Consider the following 25,812-nt stretch of genomic DNA (forward strand, 5'->3'; position numbering starts at 1 on the left):
TTGTTTCTGGGTTTGACTCTTTTGCAATTTCACTTGGGTAGTTAGTTATAGATTGAAGAAAATAAGATTAACCTTTATGATTTAAATGTCTCAGTCTCTACGCCAACCATGATCTAGAGTTTGCAACATCCTAATGAGAAATAGTGGAACTTGCCAAGCAGAATGTCTGTGTTTAAACAGACTTTCTCCAGAAATTCTTCTGCCAATCAATTTCTGAAGCTAGGGTACTACTCCAATTTGGAATTTACTTTCTTCTCGGTCCCTGTGTTCTACTATTATTGCTATGTAACAAAACACTCCAAAACACACAACTATTTCCTTATCTCTACTGTTTCTGGGGGATGGCTCTCTGTGAACAGGGGCCCTGCAGGAAGGTTCTGGCTCAGGGTGCTCAGGTGGCTGCCGACAGTGTCTGAATTGGAGAAGCAGGGCAGGAGCAGCTGGGCTTCCTCACAGCGCGGCTGCTCTGGGGCAGTGGGCCTCTCGCAGGGGGTTCAGGGTTTTGGCAGGAGTGTTCCAGCTCCCCAGGGAAAGCTGACCCAACCTCAGAAATCACCCAGCATCATCCTGCTTCATTCCAGGCCTCCGTATTGGTCACAACCCTGCTCACAATCAGGACTGAAGGGGGAGCTGCAGGTCCCTAGGGGAGCATTTGGGACAGGACAGAATAATCTGCCACAGCCTACTGATAGCAGGCTGCAGAAGCAAACCTAGTTTTGGCGACAGGTGACTTCTGATGGAATGAAACTGTGGCCACCAGCATCTGTAGTGGGAAACTAGAAATAAGCAGTCAAGAGGGCCTGGACACCAGGTCAACGAAACGCTAAAGGGCGAAAGGTAAACCCTCTACTGCTTTTTTTCACATGGGGATAAAAATACCAGAGTTATTTTTAACAAAATAAAAATGTGATTTTTTTTTTCCTTTTAGTACTGCCATGTTTTATTCTGTGATGAAACGTGATTCCACTCTTTCAAACGCTGACAGTAGATCTAAAAAAAAAAGTTGATTTTGATAAGTTTTATCCTCTGCCTGAAAGAAGAAAAAACTCAGACATCTTATCTCACAGTCACAAGAGGAATGTGAGAAAGCTGCATATATTATGCAGTGCTGAAACTGGGGCTTGAATTCCTGGTTTATACTTCTTACTTTGTTATTTTAAAAATGGTTTGGTTCTAGTGGGGGCTGATTGGAAGTATAATGGAAGCCACATGTTCCTGAACTATAAATTAATATGAGCTAGTTTCCAGATGTGGGATTCTGCCAGCTGAGAAATGAATTGTGATTCAGAATTATTCATTTCTTTTTCCTCCTATGTAAACATTTTAGCCCTATTCATAATTGTATTCAAGATGACTTGGAACACACGACGTTGTGGTTTCAGATTTATTAATGGATGGCGATTAATCTACTCTTGACCTCGACTTCTGCGGAATTGGTATTTATTGTCTCTTTCATTCCGTTATGATTTTGAACATGCACTCTCATTCAGGGGTTCCCAGGAGAAAGCATGCTGCTGCTGCTGCTAAGTCACTTCAGTCGTGTCCGACTCTGTGTGACCCCATAGACGGCAGCCCACCAGGCTCCCCTGTCCCTGGGATTCTCCAGGCAAGAATACTGGAGTGGGTTGCCATTTCCTTCTCCAATGCATGAAAGTGAAAAGTGAAAGTGAAGTCGCTCAATCATGCCTGACTCTTAGCGACCCCATGGACTGCAGCCTAGCAGGCTCCTCCGTCCATGGGATTTTCCAGGCAAGAGTACTGGAGTGGGGTGCCATTGCCTTCTCCAAGGAGAAAGCATACTCACCCACAACTAATGATACCCTGGGATTCCTCTCAGGCCCCAGTGTATTTTCAAAGTTAGCCCAGTATTTACTTTCATCTTTTCAACCATCTTTCCAATATGGCTTTAAAATCTGTGTTGTGTGTGTGTGTGTATTTGAATGGAGGAGAATGTCTCCAAAGGGTGTGAAAACGTGTAGAAACAGTTGCCCCTCATTTCTCATTCTCCTTGCTGTACTTTCAGCAATTCTGCTCTGCATCTCTAGAAAGACATTTGGAGCAGGGCTAAGGAAAGGATGCACCCCAAATGAGGGAAGGAAGTTGGTTCTTCCCTATGATAAACTATCTTGGACTGGAAACTCTGCCTAGTGTGGTGTGATGGTGTTCAGAGCCTGTGCTCCTGCAGCAGATTACCCTGGCAGATCACCAACCCCCAGCAGACATCAGAGCCCATCACACTGAGACAGTGCGTCTGCGAACAGAACGCTTCCATCCCCGCAACCTCTTATAAACAGAACACCTGGGCAGTTTGTTCTGCAGCGGTGCTGTCTTTGAAAGGGGCTGCCTGGAATTCCACTCCGAGAGCTTGACTCTGATGGCTCTTAGCACAGATGGTTTGTGGGATTTTTTTTTCCTGATGCCAATACAGTCAGACATTTTCTCAAAAAGAAAGTGAGAGCGTCACCAGCAGTCATTTCTTCATTGTACCTTATTTAAGCTAAATTGTATGCAGCCCAGATAATTTTTTTCAGATGTGCCTTCGGTGACAGTTAGGGTGTCAAGGCAAGCTGGAAAGCAGCTTGTTTGTTTGTTACAAGGTAGGTAGATAAATGCATCTTATACAACTCTTCAGTCATTATCAAGTTATTAGATTATTCCGGGTTAGATTGACATTCACAACTGTCTTTAAGTTGAACTGAAAGATCATATCTCATCAAGTACCGCCCACAATTCCAAAACCAGAAATTACTTGCAGGGGTCCACTTCCTACAAACACCTTCATCTTCATGTCTCCAGGAAAGAACCTGGCTTTCAGTAACTATTACACAAACTTCAACTACACAAAAAAATTAGTCAGTTTGAAAAGAGCGGAAGAATGGCAAGTTTTATCTTCGGTGACCAGCTGGTGGGTGCTAACGCAGAAAGGCAGTGAACGGAGTTTGCAGAGAGGTAAGGGACAGACGGGAGGGTGAGTAACGCGAAGTGAGGCAAGGGATGTTGCTGTCTGACTTCAGAAGCTTCGGTCACAAAAGCATTCAGGATGTTTGTGCATTTCCAAGGAGAACAAGCAAAATTAGAACACTTGGGTCAAAGAAGCATCTAAAATCTGATGACTCACTTTCTCTTTCATTTGAATCAAAGCTCTGAGCCCAAATATGTGGCCTCAATACATCTAAATATGGCACTGGGGAAAGAAAACAGTTTCTCTAAATAAAGTAACAAAAAGGTGAGTGGTAATTAGCAAGTTCTTAAAGATCTCTATGTCTAAGTAAACATCCTGTTAATTTAGTCATTTAGAGTAACTGTTCAGTCTAGGCTCAGGGATCAGACTGTGTGGTCAACACAGAGCCTGTCCCTTAGCGGTAGCTGTTTTTGGACAGCTTACTTAGCTTTTGTTCACTTCAATCTATTCATCTGTAAAATGAGAATACTAGGAGTATCCATCTCCTGGGAAGTTACTCCTTGTAAGAGTAGATTAATTAAGTAATAGATACACAGCACTGAACAAAAGTCCAGGTGACTAGTCAGTAAATGCTGAGAGGAATGATGATGAAGGCGTCCCTGCTGGTTCAGCTGGTAAAGAATCTGCCTGCAACACAGGAGACCCCGGTTTGATTCCTGGGCCAGGAAGATCCCCTGGAGAAGGGATAGGCTACCCGCTCCAGGATTCTTGGGCTTCCCTGGTGGCTCAGATGGTAAAGAATCCACCTGCGATGCAGGAGACCTGGATTTGATCCCTGGGTTGGGAAGATCCCCCAGAGAAAGGAAAGGCTACCCACGCCAGTATTCTTGCCTGGAGAATCCCATGGACAGAAGAGCCTGGTGGGCTGCAGTCCATGGGGTCACAGAGTTGGACATGACTGAGTGACTAAGCACAGCACAGCAAGGATGATGATGAGTATCTTTTGAAAAACTAATGCTCTTGGGATCCTAGGACCCAGAATCCTGAAAGATTCCAAATATTCTGGGTAATGAAATATATAGGTTTACCTTTGATGTTTTTGTGCCTTTAAAACAATAACAGGGTTTATCCAAGCTTGTTTTCCCTTTTAAATGAATTAGGTTATTGTATAACTAGATTAAAGTTAGTCAAAAGATTAACCATGTGTGAAAACCCCAGGCAATATTTCTCAAGGTCACAATCAGAAAATACCAGACTATAATCCTGCAAGCTTCCTGAACACGAATGAGGCATATTAAAGATCCACGAATGAAGTGAAGAATAGGATTAACCACTTCTGGTCTTGAAGACTTTCTGTCCTGGGTGGAGACCCAAGGACAAAGAAGCCAAATGCTTAGGTGTAATGCCTCACACCCTTAACTCTCAAACAAGGGTGTGAGGACAGCCCATTTCCTCCTTGGACACAGTCTCCATGTGTTGCTTCCCCTTCACGCTCTTCAGCGCTCCTTAGCCAGGTTCTCATCACTGTGGGATCAGATTCTTGCCATCAGCTAACTGTTTACCCTTTGTGAGATGATTTGTTTCATTACCCAGAAATCCCAACTTAACTTTTGCTTTTAGTAGTGTGAGATAGTGAAAGTGAAAGTCTCTCAGTTGTGCTCAACTCTTTGTGACCCCATGGACTATAGAGTCCATGGAATTCTCCAGGCCAGAATACTGGAGTGGGTAGCCTTTCCCTTCTCCAGGGGATCTTCCCAACCCAGGGATCAAACCCAGGTCTCCAGCATTACAGGTGGATTCTTTACCAGCTGAGCCACAAGGGAAGCCCTAAAATACTGGAGTGGGTAGGCTTTCCCTTCTCTAGGAGATCTTCCCTACCCAGGTCTCCCACATTGCAGGTAGATTCTTTACCAGAAGCTTCATAAACAATTAGGAAAAGCTTTTGAAAAGCAAATCTTTCATCTCTCCTTCCAGTCTTTAAATTCCACTTCTGTAGTCAGTAGAAAATGCAGTATGTGGTTATCAACATTGCAAAGGAATTTTCCTGTTTTCCTGAAGGCAATTCTATCTTGTTGCTTTTAACATCTAGTTACAGAATTACATATAATAAAAATGTGATAAGTAGATATAAATTCAAAGTAATTTAAATAAAAATTCCAACAAGAATATTGTGGAATTTGGCAGGCTAAGTATAAAGTTCATCTTGGAAAATAAAACACAAGAATGATTAAGATTTCTTTTTTTAAGTAAGAAGGAATTTTATTTTCCATAGTAAAGTGTACTCAAGTTATAGTAATTGAAACAGTCTGCTATTCATGGGAAAATGGAACAACAGATCTGCTACACCTCGTAGAGCACCCAGGAACAGAACAACATACATGTTGTTGCTGTCCAGTTGCTAAGTCGTGGCCAACTCTTTGTGACCCCATGGACTGCAGCGCACCAGGCTTCCCTGTCCTTCACTATGTCCCAGAGTTTGCTCAAATTCATGTCCATTGAGTCAGTGATGCTGTCTAACCATCTCATTCTCTGCCATCCCCTTCTCCTTTTGCCTTCAATCTTTCCCAGCATTGGGGTCTTTTCCAATGAGTTGGCTCTTCACATCAGGTGGCAGAAGTGTTGGAGCTTCAGCATCAGTCCATCTAATAAATATTCAGAGTTGATTTCCCTTAAGATTGACTGATTTCATCTTGCAGTCCAAGGGACTCTCAAAAGTCTTCTTCAGCACTACAGTTCAAAAGCATCGGTTCTTCAGTCCTCAGCCTTCTTTATGGTCCGGCTCTCATAGTTGTCATGACTACAATATATGCATTGAAGTTTGCAAATGATAAAAGCAGCATTTGATATGAGAAGAAAGCATTAACTATTTAGTAAATGATTTTGTGCCAATGGCAATTCATTTGAGGGAAAAGGTAAATTATTTATATTATAATATACACAAAAATGAACTCTGGGTAGATTAAACAATTAAATTTTAAAGCTGTTAAAAATTAGAAGAAAATAGGGGATAAGTTTATAAATCTGAGGTGGGCAAAGTCTTTGAGTCAATATGCTAAATGCAAATGCAATAAAGAAAAATATTCACAGTTTAACTCTGTACAAAGTTCCTGGACCATAGCAATGGTCAAGGAACTGAAACAGAGGAAATATTTGTAACAAATATTTAAAAACAAACAAAAATTGGAGATTGTTACAAGAAGATGTGGAAAAATGAAGCGCATGCAGATTAGTTAAGTAGTTTTTAGAGAAATTTGGCAGTTTTTTATTAAAATAATTATCTGTACTAGAAAAATATTCCCATGTATGTGCAAAGTGGTATTCAAGAGTATTTCTTTCAGCATTTATTTTTTCTGGGAAGAGTGAGAATTGCTAAGCACTTCGGAACTGATGATTAAATTATGGTACATTCATAACTATGAAGCAGCAGAAAGAATAAGGAAGACCTACACTTAGAGATAGGAAAATATTTTCAAGACATATTAGCTTAAAACATATTGCTAAACCAAATGAACAGTATAATTTCATTTTTGTAATTTTCAAAACAAAATTTCACAAAACGAAACTGCATCACCTGTATATACGTCTTCTGTCTACCTAGAAAGTAGTCTGGGGTGATGCAAGCCAAATTGTCAGTGGTAGTTTTCCTGTAGTGGGTAAAGAAAAGGGAGGAAGATTAATGAAAGCCAAGGAGAACTGAGCTAATCTGTATTTTTACAATTAAAGTGTTTTCCAGTACAGCTTGTGAATTAACTTTTTGTGTGTGTTTTACTTTTCAATTTTCATTTTTTATTGTAGTTGATGTACAGTCTTATATAAGTTACATGTGTACAATATAGTAATTCACAAGTTTTAAAGATTATGTTCCATTTGTAATTATTATAAAGTATTGGTCATGATCCCTGTGTTGTACAGTGTATCCTTGTAGCTTCTTTTATACGTAATAGACTGTGCCTCTCAATTCCCTACCCCAGTATTGCCCTCTCCCCACTGGTAATCACTGCTTTGTTCTCTACATCTGTGAGTCTGCTTCTTTTTTATTATCCTCACTAGTTCATTGTATTTTTCCTTAGATTTCATATAGAACTGATATCATACAGTAGTGAGCTTTCTCTGACTTATTTCACTTCACATAATGCCCTCTAAGTCTGTCCATGTTGCTGCAGTTGGCAAAATTTCATTCTTTTTTTTTATGGCTAAGTATTCTGTTGTCTTCTGCATATCTGAGGTTATTGAGATTTCTCCCGGCAATCTTGACTCCAGCTTGTGCTTCTTCCAGTCCAGCGTTTCTCATGACGTACTCTGCATATAAGTTAAATAAACAGGGTGACAATATACAGCCTTGACGAACTCCTTTTCCTATTTGGAACCAGTCTGTTTTTCCATGTCCAGTTCTAACTGTTGCTTCCTGACCTGCATACAGATTTCTCAAGAGGCAGGTCAGGTGGTCTGGTATTCCCATCTCTTTCAGAATTTTCCACAGTTTATTGTGATCCACACAGACAAAGGCTTTGGCATAGTCAATAAAACAGAAATAGATGTTTTTCTGGAACTCTCTTGTTTTTTCTATGATCCAGCGGATGTTGGCAATTACATCTCTGATTCCTCTGCCTTTTCTAAAACCAGCTTGAACATCTGGAAGTTCACGGTTCACATATTGCTGAAGCCTGGCTTGGAGAATTTTGAGCATTACTTTACTAGCGTGTGAGATGAGTGCAATTGTGTGGTAGTTTGAGCATTCTTTGGCATTGCCTTTCTTTGGAATTGGAATGAAAACTGATCTTTCCCAGTCCTGTGGCCACTGCTGAGTTTTCCAAATTTGCTGGCATATTGAGTGCAGCACTTTCACAGCATCATCTTTCAGGATTTGGAATAGCTCAACTGGAATTCCATCACCTCCACTAGCTTTGTTTGTATTGATGCTTTCTAAGGCCCACTTGACTTCACATTCCAGGATATCTGGCTCTAGGTCAGTGATCACACCATCGTGATTATCTGGGTCGTGAAGATCTTTTTTGTACAGTTCTTCTGTGTATTCTTGCCATGTCTTCTTAATATCTTCTGCTTCTGTTAGGTCCATACCATTTCTGTCCTTTATCGAGCTCATCTTTGCATGAAATGTTCCTTTGGTATCTCTGATTTTCTTGAAGAGATCCCTAGTCTTTCCCATTCTGTTGTTTTCCTCTATTTCTTTGCATTGATCGCTGAAGAAGGCTTTCTTATCTCTTCTTCCTATTCCTTGGGACTCTGCATTCAGATGTTTATATCTTTCCTTTTCTCCTTTGCTTTTCGCTTCTCTTCTTTTTACAGCTATTTGTAAGGCCTCCCCAGACAGCCATTTTGTTTTTTTGCATTTCTTTTCTATGGGAATGGTCTTAATCCCTGTCTCCTGTACAATGTCACAACCTTATTCCATAGTTCATCAGGCACTCTATCTATCAGATCACTCTTGATGAAAGTGAAAGAGGAGAGTGAAAAAGTTGGCTTAAAGCTCAACATTCAGAAAACAAAGATCATGGCATCCAGTCCCACCACTTCATGGGAAATAGATGGGGAAACAGTGTCAGACTTTATTTTTCTGGGCTCCAAAATCACTGAAGATGGTGACTGCAGCCATGAAATTAAAAGATACTTACTCCTTGGAAGGAAAGTTATGACCAACCGAGATAGCATATTCAAAAGCAGAGACATTACTTTGCCAACAAAGGTTCATCTAGTCAAGGCTATGGTTTTTCCTGTGGTCATGTATGGATGTGAGAGTTGGACTGTGAAGAAGGCTGAGCGCCAAAGAATTGATGCTTTTGAACTGTGGTGTTGGAGAAGACTCTTGAGAGTCCCTTGGACTGCAAGGAGATCCAACCAGTCCATTCTGAAGGAGATCAGCCCTGGGATTTCTTTGGAAGGACTGATGCTAAAGCTGAAACTCCAGTACTTTGGCCACCTCATGTGAAGAGTTGACTCATTGGCAAAGACTCTGAAGCTGGGAAGGATTGGTGGCAGGAGGAGAAGGGGCGACAGAGGATGAGATGGCTGGATGGCATCACTGACTCGATGGACGTGAGTCTAAGTGAACTCTGGGAGTTGTTGATGGACAGGGAGGCCTGGCGTGCTGCGATTCATGGGGTCGAAAAGAGTCGGACAGGACTGAGCGACTGATCTGATCTGATCTGATTCTGTTGTCTATATAAACCACATCTTTATCCATTCCATCTGTTAATGGACACAGGTTGTTTTCATATCTTGGAAATTGTAAATAATGCTGATGTGAACATTGACATGTACATATCTTTTCAAATTAGTGGGGATTTGGGGGAGGATATATACTCAGGGGTGGAATTCTTAGGTCATATGTTAGCTCTATTTTCAGTGTTTTGAGGAACCTTCATACTGTTATCTACATTGCCGCACCAATTTGCATTCCCACCAGCAGTGCTGGGTTCCCACCAACAGGGGTTCCCTTTCATCCAACATGTGCTGTGTTCTTCCTGGTGACAGTCATTCTGACAAGTGTGAAGCGGTATCTCCCTGTGGTTTTGATTGTATCTCTCTGATGATTAGTGATGCTGAGTATCTTCATATTACTGTTGGCCATCTGCCTTTCCTCTTTGGAAAAATTTCCATTCGTTCTTCTGCCCATTTTTAAATAGAGCTGTTTGTTTTTTGTTGTTGTTGAGTTGTATGAGCTGTTTATATATGTTGGATATTAACCGCATTTCAGTCATATCATTTGTGAATGTTTTCTCCCCTTCAGTGGGTTGTCTTTTCATTTTGTCAATGGGGTGGAAGGTTTCCTTCACTGTGTAAAAGCTTTTAAGTTTTATTCAGTCCCATTTTGGAGAAGGCACTGGTGACCCACTTCAGTACTCTTGCCTGGAAAATCCCATGGACGTAGGAGCCTGGTCGGCTGCAGTCCATGGGGTCGAGAAGAGTCAGACACGACTGAAGGACTTCACTTTCACTTTTCACTTTCATGCATTGGAGAAGGAAATGGCAACCCACTCCAGTGTTCTTGCCTGGAGAATCCCAGGGACGGGGGAGCCTGGTGGGCTGCCATCTATGGGGTCGCACAGAGTCGGACACGACTGAATCGAGTTAGCAGCAGCAGCAACAGTCCCATTTGTTTATTTTTGCCTTTTTCCCCCTTTGCTTTAAGATACAGATTAAAAAATATTGTTGCATTTTATGTCAAAAAGCGTTCTGCCTATGTTTTCCTCTAGGAGGTTTCTGGTTTTACCTTTAGGTCTTTAATCCAATTTGAATTTGTTTTTGTGTATGGTGTTACAGGATGTTCTAATTTTATTCTTTTACACAGAGGTGTCCAGTTTTCCCAGCACCATTTATTGAAGAGACTGTCTTTTATCCCTTGTTTATTCTTGGCTCTTTTTTAAAAAAAAGCAGCAGAACTAAATATGATGAGCTAGCCCTAGGCAGAACATTTCCCTCTGACTGGGGACCTGTTGGGCATCACCTCTCAGAGCAGGCAAAGTGATACATTGCATCAGAGGCCTACAGGAAGATGGCCTTCACCTTTCTCACATTATTCCAGAGTCAGCCGTCTCTGCTAGACGTGATAGCTTACATCTTGTTGTTTATATTTAAGAAAGTACTTTGCCAGTTCTGTCTCATTAATTAACATTAACGGAGAGGATGATGTGAGTCTCAGACAGGAAGAGGAAATTAGTAAGTTGGCTGAAGGGAAACAAAGGGTCTAAACAAAAAGAGAAGCAACTTGTTGAAGACATTAGAGGAGAAGAAAACTTGTTGAAATGACAAGAATCAAGGAAGGAGGATGATTAAAATAGGAGCCTTCTCGGTGAATGCAGTGACTTGGATGGATGTCTGTACTCTGGATGTGTGCTTAGAGCCATGGGGTGATGACTAAGTCTAGCCTGGATTTCTGACTGGTGAGAAGATGCATCTTACAAACGGAAAGGAGCAGTGCAAGGGATAGTAGCAATGATGCACGTATATTCAGTGATTTATATCATCTTGAACAGAAATTTCAGCATAATGTTAAATACTTGGCCTCTGTTTGTATAGCAACTGGTGTGGAAGTGGGGTCTGACTTTCCATCTACCCTAATCTAAGAGGAGTGCCCATGGACCAGGTGATAAGGATGTGTTCTCAGTCCTCATTTGAGTTTGGTTAATACAGCTTCTTTCTCTTTTAAATGGTTTTTTAAAAGAAAAAAGAGTGTCAGACTGGGCGAAACTGGGCCTTGGATTCCAAGTAGGAAGTTGACTAGTAAAAGGGCAACTGAGTGAGGAGGGGAGGAAGCTTGGGACCTCAACTCCGTCCTTTGCCAACACTAGCCCAGTCTAGTTAACAAGATTGGAGGGTGAAGTGTGTGATTTAAAGACCTTTGAGTTCCCTCCCTCCAAGCTAAACCCTCCACACTTTCTCAGACTTTGTCTGCTTGAGATCCATCTGTGTTAATTAGTTAATGCTCCTGGGAATCAATTTGATCCTAACATCTGGCTGAGGACAGATACCATGCTGAAAGTTATTATGACTGAAGAATTTAGGAAGTCAGGGTAAATGTATTTTATGAGTCACTCTTTCAGACTAGAGCCAAGGGGTTGGCACAGCTGTTGCCACATAGCAAGCATTTAATAAGCACATGAATGGATGGATGAACTGAAGGGTTCTGAGATTCAAAACATGGTTTTGAGGGTCCATGAGATATTTCAGGGTAGAAGATAAAACAGCCTCTGCAGACTTTGGGGACAAGAGGAGCAGATTATTCAGAGGTCTGAACTGATTCTATTTAAGGAACTCCTCCTCCTCCTCCTCCTCCTCCTCCTCCTCCTCGCATTCTTCCATTTCTCTCCTGCTGCAATAGAAACACGTTCTAGAACCAAAGGGAGGTTTCCCAGGTTTAGCCATGCTCCCAGTAGAGCTTTGTGTGTTTTTAAACACCCAAGAGTTCATCTTAGAGAGATGGGAATACCAGACCACCTTACCTGCCTTCTGAGAAATCTGTATGCAGGTCAAGAAGCAACAGTTAGAAGTGGACATGGAATAACAGACTGGTTTTAAATACGGAAAGGAAGACGTCAAGGCTGTATAAGTCACCCTGCTTATTTAACTTATATGCAGAGTACATCATGCAAAATGCCAGGCTAGATGAAGCACAAGCTGGAATCAAGATTACTGGGAGAAATATCAATAACCTCAGGTACCTAGATGACACTACCCTTATGGAGAAAGCGAAGAAGAACTAAAGAGTCCCTTGATGAAAGTGAAAGAGGAGAGTGAAAAAGCTGGCTTAAAACTCAACATTCAGAAAACTAAGGTCATGGCATCCAGTCCCATTAGTTCATGGGAAATAGATGGGGAAACAGTGGAAACAGTGTCAGACTTTATTTTTCTGGGCTCCAAAATCACTACAGATGGTGACTGCAGCCATGAAATTAAAAGACATTTGCTCCTTGGAAGAAAATTTATGACCAACCTAGACAGCATATTAAAAAGTAAAGATGTTACTTTATCAACAAAGGTCCGTCTAGTCAAAGCTATTGTTTTTCCAGTATTCATGTATGGATGTGAGAGTTGGACTACAAAGAAAGCTGAGTGCTGAAGAACTGATGCTTTTGAACTGTGGTGTTGGAGAAGACTCTTGAGAGTCCCCTGGACTGCAAGGAGATCCAACCAATCAATCCTAAAGGAAATTAGTCCTGAATATTCATTGGGAGGACTGATGCTGAAGCTGAGACTCTAATACTTCGGCTACCTGATACGAAGAACTGACTCATTTGAAAAGACCCTGATGCTAGGAAAGATTGAAGGCAACAGGAAAAAGGGACGACAGAGGATGAGATGGTTGGATGGCATCACCAATGCAATAGACATGAGTTTGAGTAAGCTCCAGGAGTTGGTGATGGACACAGAGGCCTGGTGTGCTGCATTCCACGGGATTGCGGAGTCGGTCACGACTGAGCGACTGAACTGAACAGGAGTTCATTATGATAGTAACTCTGCCCTTCTCTTACAAAGGAACCTGGTCCAGGAATCCATGAGTTGTCTTAAGACCTATTTAAATATAAGCACAAGAGGCATTTGAATGCCTGAGGTCTTAGAAAAAATTAAATTAAGGGTCTATTTCTATTTTTATTCAGAATCATTGAAATACAATGAACTGTATTAAACTTACTCATTGTAAGATTCTCTTTGGATGCAATGTTCTTGATTTGTCAACTGCTTTGAATGATGGATAAAATCTGGAAGATGAGGCAGTGGAAAAAGGGATGAATTTCAGGCTGCTTGTATGGAAGGAGGTCTGGAAATTTGGAAGACTCAACTCCAGTGATGATATTTGAAAGGATACAATGAAGGTAAAAGAAGTTAGGTTGATTTGTAACTGGAAAACAGGAAAAAGCAAAGACTAATAAACAGATATTGGCTTCAAGTCTCTATTTGATTTATGGATTAAAAAGGAGGCAAATAAATAAACAGGGAAGAAAATGGACAGATGTATAGGAAAAAGCAGAGCTTTGATCAAGGAAATAATAAGAGGAGATTTAGGAGAGAAACTTGGTAGCAAAATCGATGAGATGGAGTCGTCCGCAAACGCCAGCTGTTTTGAGTCAGTGCTAGAATTCTTACCTCTCACCCACTTTGATTCTTCATGGTGCACCTTTTAAAATTTTTTAAATTTTATATTGGAGTATAGTTGATTGACAATATTGCGATAGTTTCAGGTACAGAACAGCAAAGTGATTCAGTGTATCTATTCTTTTCAAATTCTTTTCCCATTTAGGTTGTTGCATGATATTGAGCAGAGTTCTCTGTGCTATACAACAAGTCCTTGTTGGGTATCTGTTGTAAATAGAGCAGTTGTGTACATGTCAATCCCGAACTCCCTAACTAACCTTTCCCCCAACCCTTCCTGCCCAGTAACCATGTGTTAATTCTCTAAATCTGTGAATCTGTTTCTGTTTTGTAAGTAAATTCATTTATGTAATTGATTTTTAGATTCACTGCATAGAAGTGATATTATATGATATTTCTCTTCCTCTGTCTGACTTACCCTACCAACCAGTGGGTCCAAATATGACTTAGAATGGTGCAGAGAGAGTTTCCTGGTGGCCTAGGGCTTAGAATGCTGCACTTTCACTGCTGCGGTCCACGTTCAATCCCTGGTTGGGGAACTAAGATGCGACAAGCCGAGTGGTGTGGCAAAAAAAAAAAAAAAAAGTTCAGACAGTAAGTTTTACTTTCCTTTATATATGATCTAAGTGATATATTTTACATATTGACTTTCAATGGGTGTGTTTGGCCCACAAGTAATGAAATTAATGGATGTGGATTGGATACTTCCTAGAGCAACTAAGCTAGAGGCAAGTCAAAGATATTATGTTTAATTTTAGGAAAATATACTGTTTAAAATCAATCATTTTATTTTTTCTAATTTATTCAAACCTTTATTATATAAGCTTTAGGTATATAGCGTTGCAGTTCACCATATACAGAGTCATCATCACTGCAAGCCTAGTTACCATCCACCACCATGCAACTGGCCCCATTCACCTATTATATTTCATATTTCTCCCTTTAAAATTATAAGAAAAATATAAATGCTAAAAAAAAACCTATTTTTAAATGAAATAAATTTAAATGTCTAGTTTCTTAAAAATTTTAATTCACAGTTTATGCAAAAATCATTTTCATTTGGCTACTGACTTGGTAAATATTTGGGACATAAATTCTAAGTATGGATACAAAGATTTTTTTTTTTAACATACTCTGCTTAAAGGGCTCTCCAGGTGGCTCAGTGGCAAAGAGTCTGCCTGACGTGCAGGTATTGCAGTTTTGATCCCTGTGTCCAGAAGATCCCCTGAAGAAGAAAATGGCAACCCACTCCAGTACTCTTGCCTGGGAAATCCCATGGACCTCTGTCAACATATGCAGAGTGATCAAGTCTGCAAGTCACAGTTCAAGGCATCATCACCAGAGTCTGACATGGCTTAACAACTGAGGACATGCACAGGCTTACTTAAATCCTTCAATTCCCTCTATCATCTGACTTCTACAGCTTACTGATGGTTCCGGATTGACACGGAACCTCGATTTAGGTGACTTGATCTTGAGACACTTTAGCAAATCCCCACTTATTGGGCCTTTACTAAACTTAAGAATTGAATGCCAAAATGAGTAAAAGAGAGAAAACATAGTTTAGTTGCAAAATAAACATCATCTTGAAGACAAACTGTTCTAGTCATGGATTCTTTTTTTTTTTTTTTTTTTAAGATAAAGAAGGGCCATCAGCATCAAATATAAATTAAAAATTTGGCTTGCATTGTCTGTATGAGGTTGTTTGTTTATGTCAGGAATTTCAGTGTCTGCAAACATCTCATTCAATTTCTTGGTTTTCGATTTTAAAAATGTTCATTAGTTCTTGCTAATGAAAAACACCGTTCTGCCTATGTTAGCCAGTTTTGGTCCTCCAAGATGCTAAGCGGATGCTGAGACAGAATTAGAAAAGCAAGAGATTTATTAGGGTAAAGTCGTGTGAAAGTTGAAGTAGAGGGAGACTGGAGTAGTTAGGGAAAAACAAAAGTAAAAGTAAAGTGAAGTTGCTCAGTCGCGTCCGACTCTTTGCAACCCCATGGAAGACTGTAGCCCACCAGGCTCCTCCATCCATGGAATTTTCCAGGCAAGAATACTGAAGTGGTTGCCATTTCCTTCTCCAGGGGGTCTTCCCAACCCAGGGATTGAACCCGGGTCTCCTGCATTGCAGACAGACACTTTACCATCTGAGCCACCAGGGAAGCCGGGAGTAGTCAGAGGGAGTCTCCAAACAGCATGCAGGTCTGACTTCAGAAGAAGAGCGGATGTGGAGGCTTGGGCAGGAAGCGCCTTTGAGCACAGCCCAGCTCAGAGAGGGTCCTGGCTAGGCCGGGGTGGCGCCTGGAACAAAGATCACCCGCTGGGCAGGAAGGGCCCAGTCTAGCCCTCCTACTGTACGCAGACGTGGGGGACACTGCTGTCTCAGTCTGGATGCTGCAGCAGATCCCGAGGAAGTGGCCACTGGGGGTGTCCACCTACGCGCTCTTTCTAGAAGGTTCTCTCTTGAAGGATGATCTGAATGACGAGAGCCCTGTGGCTGCCAGTGAGAAAGAAGAGCCCACAGGCAGGACAAGGAGCAGATTAACTGGAACCTTCTGGTTCAAGTCATTTTGTCTGCTCCCTTGTGGTAGTTGCAATAATAATAATAACTCCCTTGGGTATAGCATGGTACAAATTACAAAGGGCTGTAATGTAGTTATCTGGTTTTATTATCCTGATTTCATACATGAATGGGGCTACAAGAGGTGAAGTAATACTGTCCAAGTTCATTCTTTATCAGAGCTAAGACTTTCTTCGAGATAGACCACAACTGCTTCACTTGCATGACAGATGTAATCTCAGATACTTCATCTTGATTTTTCTTCTCTTGTACTTCCCTTGTGGCTCAGATGGTAAAGCATCTGCCTGCAATATGAGAGACCTGGGTTTGATCCCTGGGTCGAGAAGATCCCCTGGAGAAGGAAATGGCAACCCACTCCAATATTCTTGCCTGGAAAATCCCATGGATGGAGGAGCGTGGTGGGCTACAGTTGCGGGGCAAAGAGTTGGCCATGACTGAGCAACTTCACTCACTCATTTTGATAAAGTATAACATTGACAAAAAGTTAAATATAACCTGTATGCACATTCTGGTGAATAATTATTAGGCAAGTACCTGTTTTACCACTAGCAGAACATTACAAACATGCTGGAAGTCTGTTACGCCTCTTCCCAGTCACAGGCTCATTCGTTTCTGGAAAGGGAAGCCTTGAGGGGGCAAAAAACGAAACTAACCCCAAAGTCTATCCATGGGTGAATGAGTGGACAAGTTGGGGTGCATCCAAACAAAGGCATATACCTCTTAGCAGTAAAAAAACTACCTACGGATACACGTGCAATAGAAACGGCTTGTAAATAATTATCCTGAGTGAAAGAAGCAAGACACCAAATGGGACATACTGTATGATCCAGTAATATAACTCCTAGAAATGTAAATTAATCTGTAGTGACTAAAGAGCAGATTAGAGGTTGCCTGAGACTGGAGTCAGTGGAGGGATAAACTATGAAGGGGCATCAGAAAAGCTTTGGGGAGATGCAAGTATCCTGTGTCCATCTGCAAACTCTCATTGACGTGTACACCAAGAAGGATGCAGTTTATTGTGTTAGTACACCTGTGGGGTTTCCCTGGCAGTCCAGCGCTGAAGATTTGCCCTTTAATGCAGGGGGTGAGGCTTGGACCCCTGATCAGGGAGTTAGAATCCCACGTGCCTCGTGACCAAAAAACCAAAACATAGCACAGAAGCCATACTGTACCAAATTCAGTAAAAACTGTAAAAACTGACCCACGTTAAACCAGAAAGAGTTATACCTGCACAATGTCGGCGGGGAAAGCCCTCCAATGACAACAGCCATCGCAGGCTCTGGTGGCATATGTATCCAGCTTTCCTTGTGTTTTCTGTCAAGGTTTATTTCTGTACTTTGAAACTATTGTATTATTTGCTTACAAACTTAAACACGGTGGCATCTTTGTGAAAAATAGAATCATTTATCAATGCGACTTGACTTTATTCCTGGTAATTTTTTTACTCAAGAGCAAATTTTGTCTAATATTAATGTAGCTATATCTACCATGTGCTTTGCTAGAATGGCATCATATATCTGTTTATGTTCTCCAAATTTTTTTTTTTCTCTTTTTAATGCAATTTTTAAAGGTTACTTTCCATTTACAGTTATTACAAAATATTGGCTGTATTTGCCATTTTGGGCAATACATCCTCAAGCCTGTTTTACACCCCATGGCTGGTGCTTCCCGCTCTCCCATCCCTATATCGCCCTCCAACTCTCCCCTCCTCTGAAAACCACCAGTTTGCTGTCTACATCTGTGAATCTGCTTTTTTGTTGTACATTTTTAGATTCCACATGTAAGTGATATCACACTGCATTTTCTTTTTTTCTCCTCTGACTTATTTCACTTAGCAAAATACCCTCCAGGTTCATCCATGTTGCTGCAAATGGCAAAATTTCATTTTTTTTTTTTTTATGACTGAGTAGCATTCCACTGGCTATACATACCACATCTCCTTTATCTACTCATCTATTGCTGCTCTTAAAACCTTGCATTTTTGAGTAAGATTTTTTATACTTGATACCATCACACTGCAGCAAGAACAAATCAGGCATTGGATTTCTTACAGCTGAAGATGGGTATTTGTGAAGGCAGGTTAACTTGTCCTCTTAACTCAGCGGTGGTTCTGGCATCCTGCTCAGTACAATGGATCCTGTTAGGCAAGCTTATCTCTGGTCATCCAGAAAGTTCCATTTCACCTTAACTTACACTCTGCTCCAGCTCAGGGACGGATTAAGGAAGGTGGCGGTAGGTGAGCTGTGGTGTGGGGTTTCTTTCAGGGGAGCCCATAAAACAGAATGTGTCACACATTACGTATCTCCGAGCCTGTGCTCATATGTCGGACTTGGCCGTCATAATAAATCCTGGTGGGGGTAATATTTGTACCTGTCACCTCTTAAAGACAGAAATTGAGTCTCAGATAGGTTAAGGAATTTGCTGGAGGTCATGCTTGCTGCAAGCTTGCCTGATGCTATTCTAAAACACTGCTGGGATTTTAGGATGGGTTACATGTTGGTCTGTAGCAGCTCTGTCCAAAAGAAAGATGAGGTGAGCTGCACATGTAATTTAAAATTTTCTGGTAGCCGTGTTAAAAAAAAGTAAGTGAAACATGAAAAGAAAGAGCTTATTTCTGTATCGTTCTTTTGATAACCTGCTTTTTTCCCTGTGGCTGTTTTAAGAGAACTGCATTTTCTTTGGTGTTTTGCAGTTTCATGATGACATTACTAAATGTGGTCTCATTTATTGAGTCTGTTTTGCTGAGTTCTGTAAAATGATCAGCTATTACCTTAATTATTACCTTTAATTATCACCTCTAATTATTAGTGCTGTCCTCTTTACTTTTCTGAATCAGTCCCCTTTTGGAACTGTGATTAAAAGTATGTTAGCTCTTCCATCCCCTTGGAGAAGGAAATGGCAACCCACTCCAGTGTTCTTGCCTGGAGAATCCCAGGGACAGAGCAGTCTGGTGGGCTGCCGTCTGTGGGGTCGCGCAGAGTTGGACATGACTGAAGGGACTTAGCAGCAGCAGCAGCAGCAGCAGCAGCAGCAGTTCTTCTATCCATCTCTTAACTCTCTACCATATTTTCCAACTTTTTGTCTCTGCACACTGGCCAACTTTCTGGTGTATTTTCCAATTCACTAAATCTTTTTCAGTTGTATCTCATTTTCTCTTCACCCCTCAACTAAGTTATTATATTTGTCTCTTATGTTTCTTTTGTACTATTTCTTTCATTTTTTTCACATTTTCTAGGTTTATTTTTATAGTTTTTCTTTCTTGCAGATATTTTCAAACTGTCTTTAATATTAATATCTTTAAACAGAGTAAGCCTATTTCTGGATTTCAATATCTCAAATATTTTGGGGTCTGTTTTGTAATTTTATCTTTCTGCAGATTATTTTCCATGGTGCCTTATTCTTGGGTATTTTTATCTTATTAGTTTTACTGCCGACTTCTCAATGTTTCTTGAACAGTTACTTTTTCGTGATTCTTTGAGGCCTAAGATTAAGGTGCCTTCTTGCAGAGACAATCTGCATTTCCTCCTGCAGACCTCACAGGCACTACCGCTTTGGTAAGGCCACCAACCAAGTTTGCGGCTTGACACTGACAGGCTGCCCAAATAATGTAATCCAAGCTTTGAGCTGTCCCAGGATATGGTTGTGGTGACCACAGCTTCTCAGGGACTTTCTCTGCCCTCTGATCTTTTCTATTTACACAGTGTTGTGGCTGTGGCCTTCCCTACAGTCTCCTGGGCGATGCGTGTGGGGAGGGGTAGGGGACTTATTTTTGATTCGTTTTTACCCTGGGATGAGCCCCACGGCACCCAGTTTAATGAGAGGAGGGTCTCCTTGTAAACTTGGCACTGCTAGTGGACTCCTGGCCCTAGATTTTAAAATTGGAGGAAGTTGCTTTATACTGCTCAGGTGGTCTCTGCCACAAATCAAAGCGATTCAGTCATAATCATGCGTGTGTGTGTGTGTGTGTGTGCGTGCGCGCGTGTGCGTCCCCTTCCTCCTGAGCCTCCCCACGCCATCCCACCCCTCCAGACTGTCACAAAGCACCAGGCTGGTTCTCCTCTAGCTATCTGTTTTACACATGACAGTGTATATACGTCAATAACACTTTGTCAATTTCTCCTAGCCTCCCCTTTGCCCACGGTGTCCACAAGTCCATTCTCTCCGTCTGCATCTCTATTTCTTCTCTGTACACGGATTCACTAGTACCATTTTTCTAGATTCCATTATATGTGTGTTAATATACAATATTTGTTTTTCTCTTTCTGGCTTGCTTTACTCTGTATAATAGGCTCTAGGTTCATCCGCCTCACTACAGTTGACACAAATACTTCTGTCTCATCTCCCAAGTCCAAATTTACCGAGTTCAGCAAATGCTCTCAAGGCACAAGAAGCTTGTCTGTCTGGTTCCCATTTTCCTTTACATGTCAGCTTAACAATCTATTTTGTTAAATATTTAATTCTTTTAAGAATATTGCAAAACAAAATGCTTACACAGTGTTTTAGTTGTTTCTAGCGAGTTGTTGTTTAACTGCCAAGTCATTAACTTTTGTGACCAACTCTTTTGTGACCTCAGACTGTATAGCTCGCCAAGCTCCTCCATTCGTGGGATTTCTCAGGCAAGAATACTGGAGTGGGTTGCCATTTCCTTCTCCAGGGAGTCTTCCTGACCTATTCCTGGGTCACATTCCTGGGACCCATTCCTGGAAGCCACATCTCCTGTATTAGCAGGAGGATTCTTTACCACTGAACCTCCAGCAAGAGTTTGGTATAAATTTATTCTGCTGTTTACTGGAAACAGAAATCTTTGGTTCTTAATCCTATGATAGGAATTGTAAACTGAAAGTTAGCTAATGGAAATGATTAGAACACATCAAACATGGATGAATAACACAGTATGGAAAAGCACCACAATGGTTTGCAAAGCATAACAAAGACAGGTTTGGCTTGGGATGCGATGCACTTATTTCCTTTTTCAAGATATGATTTTGCAGCCTCAAAACTGGCTAGACTCTGTCACCCAGTAGAACTGTCAAACTCTTCAGCTCTGGTGGCTCAGACATAAGGAGTCTGCCTGCAATGTAGGCGACCCTGGTTCGATCCCTGAGTCAGGAAGATCCCCTGGAGAAGGAAATGGTGATCCACTTCTGTATTCTTGCCTGGAGAATTCCATGAACGGAGGAGCCTGGTGGGCTATATATAGTCCATGGGTTTGCAAAGAGTCAGCACGACCAGTGCCTTTCACTTTCAGTTCATCCTCAATAGACTCTAACCCTAAAGCAAGTATGTCTCAGTCCACTTGGGCTGTTATGACAGAATACCACAGCCTGGGTGACTTACAAGCAATAGAAAATTAATTATCCCTTAGAATTCAGGAGGCTGAAGTCCAAGGTTAAGGCACCTGGAGACTTGATGTTTGGTGAGAGTGTGCCTCTGTTCATAGACAGCTGTCAACTCCTGTGACCTTACATGGCAGGAAGGGCAAGAGAGCTCTCTGAAGACTGTTAGAAGGACACTAATTCCATTCAGGAGAGCCTCACCCTCATTGTCTGATTACCTTTCAAAGACCCACCTCCTAACACCATCACATTAGGGTTTAACAAGTAGATTTTAGGGGAACACAAACATGCAGTCTAGAGCAGTGTGAAACCCATGGGTGCCTATGATGGTCATTTATACAGTGGAGGGTCAGATCTTGAATAGGAAATACTCCACTCCACCCTGTTTTATCTATAATTTTCTCTCCTGCTTGAAACTAGTTGAAAGAGATGGAATTTTAGGATAAAAAAGAGAGATTTTGATTTTGTGGTTTTTTTTGAAATTTATTATTAAATACATTATTCCTGGGACATGATAAGTTTGGAACAGACCACAGGAATAATTACTAGCTAATAGATACTAAAATATCCGAGAAGGCAGTGGCTACCTACTCCAGTACTCTTGCCTGGAAAATCCCATGGACGGAGGGGCCTGGTAGGTTGCAGTCCATGAGGTTGCTAAGAGTCAGACACGACTGAGTGATTTCACTTTCACTTTTCACTTTCATGCATTGGAGAAGGAAATGGCACCCCACTCCAGTGTTTTTGCCTGAAGAATCCCAGGAACAGAGGAGCCTGGTGGGCTGCCGTCTATGCGGTCACACAGAGTCGAACACGACTGAAGTGACTTAGCAGCAGCAGCAGCAGATACAAAAAGATAGGCTACAGAGAAACAAGAGAGATGGTTTTTCACTATCACTCCATGCTAACCTGATTAATTAGCATGAAATGATAGTGAAAAATCTTTACTGTGGTTTGTCAACTAGTGGTAGAAAGAAAAAAATTTTTTTCTTACTTGAAATATGGGTGAAATAAACATTAACAGAAATAAAGCTTTCAATTTTTCATAATGAATGTGAAGTTTAAAAAAAAATGGTTCAAATTTGCATTGTAATGGGGACTCCTGTGAGAGAATGTCAATTTATAATGAGTGGAAAAATAAGACAAGGCACTAAAGCTTACAAATGCCTTCTTAATAAAGCTTAGCATCTGTTTTCTGGATAAGAAGAACATTTAAACCACTGTTTTTGGTGAGGAGAGAGACAATAAACATGGAAGCCATCAATTTCAAATGACCTGCTTTTTAAGATCTTCCTGCCACTTCTGATATTAACATGTTAAAAAAAATACATGAATGCCAATAAAATATTTCCTGTATTTCAGATACGTTTGCCGGTATTTGTAGCTCTACTAAGACATAAAAGTCAACATGAAATTGCGTGGCATGGGGTCTGCAGATTGGTAGAAACTGTATCTTTCAAACATCAGCCCTTATGCTGCTGCTACTGCTAAGTCGCTTCAGTCGTGTCTGACTCTGTGCGACCCCATAGACGGCAGCCCACCAGGCTCCCCCGTCCCTGGGATTCTCCAGGCAAGAACACGAGTGGGTTGCCATTTCCTTCTCTGATGCATGAAAGTGAAAAGTGAAAGTGAAGTCACTCAGTCGTGTCCGACTCTAGCGACCCCATGGACTGCAGCCCACCAGGCTCCTCTGTCCATGGGATTTTCCAGGCAAGAGTACTGGAGTGGGGTGCCATTGCCTTCTCCGTGTGTGGCATGAGGTCTGCAGATTGGTAGAAACTGTATCTTTTAAACATCAGCCCTTATTAGTATTCACCAAATTAATCTTTCAGAGATAATTTAGAAAAGCCCCTGTTGTATGTTAAAGTTCTAGCTTTAAAATATTAATTCAGTACAAAATAAAAATAAATGGGACATTGTGGAGTGGCTTATAGACACAGTCTGATTACGGCTCTCTAGAAGACTAACAAACCCGAGGAATTGGCTAGTTTGAACAGACTGCTAGTTTGGGGACCTTCTATATGTTGGTCAATGAAAATTTAGAAATTCATCATATTAATTAATTAATATTGGGCCTTAATTCTTTTCACAGAAGTTCCTAGTAGAATAGATGAGAGCTTGGTCACGTCTTATTCAGGATGTTACAAATAAGTAAACTTCATGTGCTGTGCTAATCTGATATGCTTAGCTAATTTTTTTTTGTTTTAACAAGAAATTATTTTTTACTGGGCACATTTAGTGGGAGGTCTTTTTCTTTAAGTTTCCATCATCTAATGATAAGGACAGTTGAGACATCAGATCCAGAGAAGGTGGCGTTTCCTGCTGGAGCTCAGGCTTAGGGTTACAAAGGACTGAATATGTATTGTCTCAGACAGGCTCAAGGATATTTGGTCTTTGTAATGCAGATTCTTATTATGTAAATAATTTGTGTGTGCCTAAAAACAGGCTTATATTTTTTTTTGCATGTCTTACTTTACTTTTCTCATATTTCTTTCTTTTCTCACTTCATTTCCCCTTTCCTGGTGAACTGATGATGAATACGGCTAGATTCTACTGCCAGCCAGGCCTCCTCTGCCTGACCCAAGGCTGAGCTCACAATGACAGCATCAGGTGTGACGGATGCGGGTGGAGGAGACTCAGATGAGAAGATGAGCCCTTTCCAAATCTCACCATAAATCTCCAAACTGCTGAAGTGCTGCCCACTCGTTACCTCGGTTACAGCCCACACACTCTGTCTCCTCACAGTCATAGATGCTCCTCAATAAAACGAAGTTCATTACTACTAAAGGAATTTTTTTTCTTTTTTGCTTCTCCCTGGAAGGAACAAATTATTCTTGTGTTGAACTTGCTGCCTACTCACGCCCAGTCTCCTTTTGTGCCTTCCCTGTCTCTAACCCCGCTCCCTTCGCGTTCACTCTCTGTGCTGCTGAACCTCACTGATTTTAACCTGTGGAGCAGCAAACCCAGGCCCGGCAGCAATACAATTGACCTTCCTTGGGCAGGCCAGAGTAAGGCATCTGGCTTCCCTCTGAGATGCCTGCTTCACTCATTTTACAGCCTTTACAAACTCTCAGCTTTTGTGCTACCATAGCCGTGAAAGTGAGTGAAAATGAAAGTTGCTCAGTCGTGTCCTACTCTTTCCGACCCCATGGACTCAACAGTCCATGAAATTCTTCAGGCCAGAACACTGGAGTGGGTAGCCTTTCCCTTCTCCAGAGGATCTTCCCAGCCCAGGGATCGAACTGGGGTCTCCTGCATTGCAGGTGGATTCTTTACCAACTGAGCTATCAGGGAACAACATCTAACACAGTAAATCAAATTTATTCTGGCTTTAAAAAAAAAAAAAATTGTGATGCTAAGGGCAAAAATAAACCATTTCTAAAGATTTTATTAACAAAGGAGTTGTTTCCGGAATCAGAAAAGGAATGCCAATAGGTGAAGCTGAGTGAATATAAGACAATAAGGAGTGGGAAGGTCAGGGAGGCACTAGATCTCTACTGTCATCTCAAATGGGTCAAAGTCAACTGTAAAATGGCCAAGACAGATTTCTCAAGTACTGGATTCTATCGATGAAGTCATCAGTTTGCAAAACATTTGAATTATATATATGGCATGTACCCAAAGCTAAAAGTTTTAATAATATATGCTAAGTGCTTCTGTGTATCTATAATGAATGCCGTCACCAGCCCAGGACACCAATTCTGTGCTAATGTGCCATCTACAATGTCTACATCCAAATTAGCTCTGTGCAAAGAGGTGAACTCCCCAAGGCTCCAGCTGAATTTCTACTCTGGTTTCTCCAAGTCTACCAGGGCTTTCCTGGTGGCTCAGCTGGGGAAGAATCTGCCTGTATTGTGGGAGATCTGGGTTGGATCCCTGGGTTGGGAAGATCCCTTGGAGAAGGAAATGGCAACCCACTCTAGTCTTCTTGCCTGGAGAATTCCATGGACTATATTCCATGGGGTTGCAAAGTGTCGGAGGCGACTGAGAGACTTTCACTTTCTCCAAGTCAAGACAAGAAGCTGACTGCTTGCATGAATTTTCCAACAGAACTGTGGTCTGCAAACAGGGTCTGCTGCTTTCCCTGTGGGTGGCAGTCTCCCAAGCGTGATGATCTCTTAAAGGTCTGCAGAGGATGGACTCAAAACGCACTTATTCAAAAGAGACTGACAGTTCAGAAGCAGAAGCACTGCTGGAATGCAAGGTGAGAAGAGTTTGTTCTTGTTCCAGGGATTCAGAAAACACTTAGGGTGCCTAGTCATTCTGGTAGAGAAACAACTTCAGATTTTAGACACATAAATCAGAAAAAAAAAAAAAAGGTACCGTAGCTCCAGTCCTATGTTTTGGATTCTAGACACAATACCTGAGTCCAAAATAATGCTACAGGA

At 41.4% G+C, this 25,812-nt stretch overlaps 1 long non-coding RNA gene across 1 annotated transcript in view; it reads left to right on the forward strand.

Annotated features, from left to right (window-relative positions):
• LOC113903981 overlaps positions 1-24,215 on the forward strand; it is a 32,731-nt gene extending 8,516 nt beyond the window's left edge. The window contains exon 3 of the long non-coding RNA XR_003514368.1: positions 23,972-24,215. This is a non-coding gene — a long non-coding RNA (uncharacterized LOC113903981). The remainder of the gene's footprint in view (positions 1-23,971) is intronic.
• Positions 24,216-25,812: the final 1,597 nt, after the last annotated feature.

This window comes from Bos indicus x Bos taurus, chromosome 14, assembly GCF_003369695.1.
Source record: "Bos indicus x Bos taurus breed Angus x Brahman F1 hybrid chromosome 14, Bos_hybrid_MaternalHap_v2.0, whole genome shotgun sequence".
Taxonomy (NCBI): Eukaryota; Metazoa; Chordata; class Mammalia; order Artiodactyla; family Bovidae; genus Bos; species Bos indicus x Bos taurus.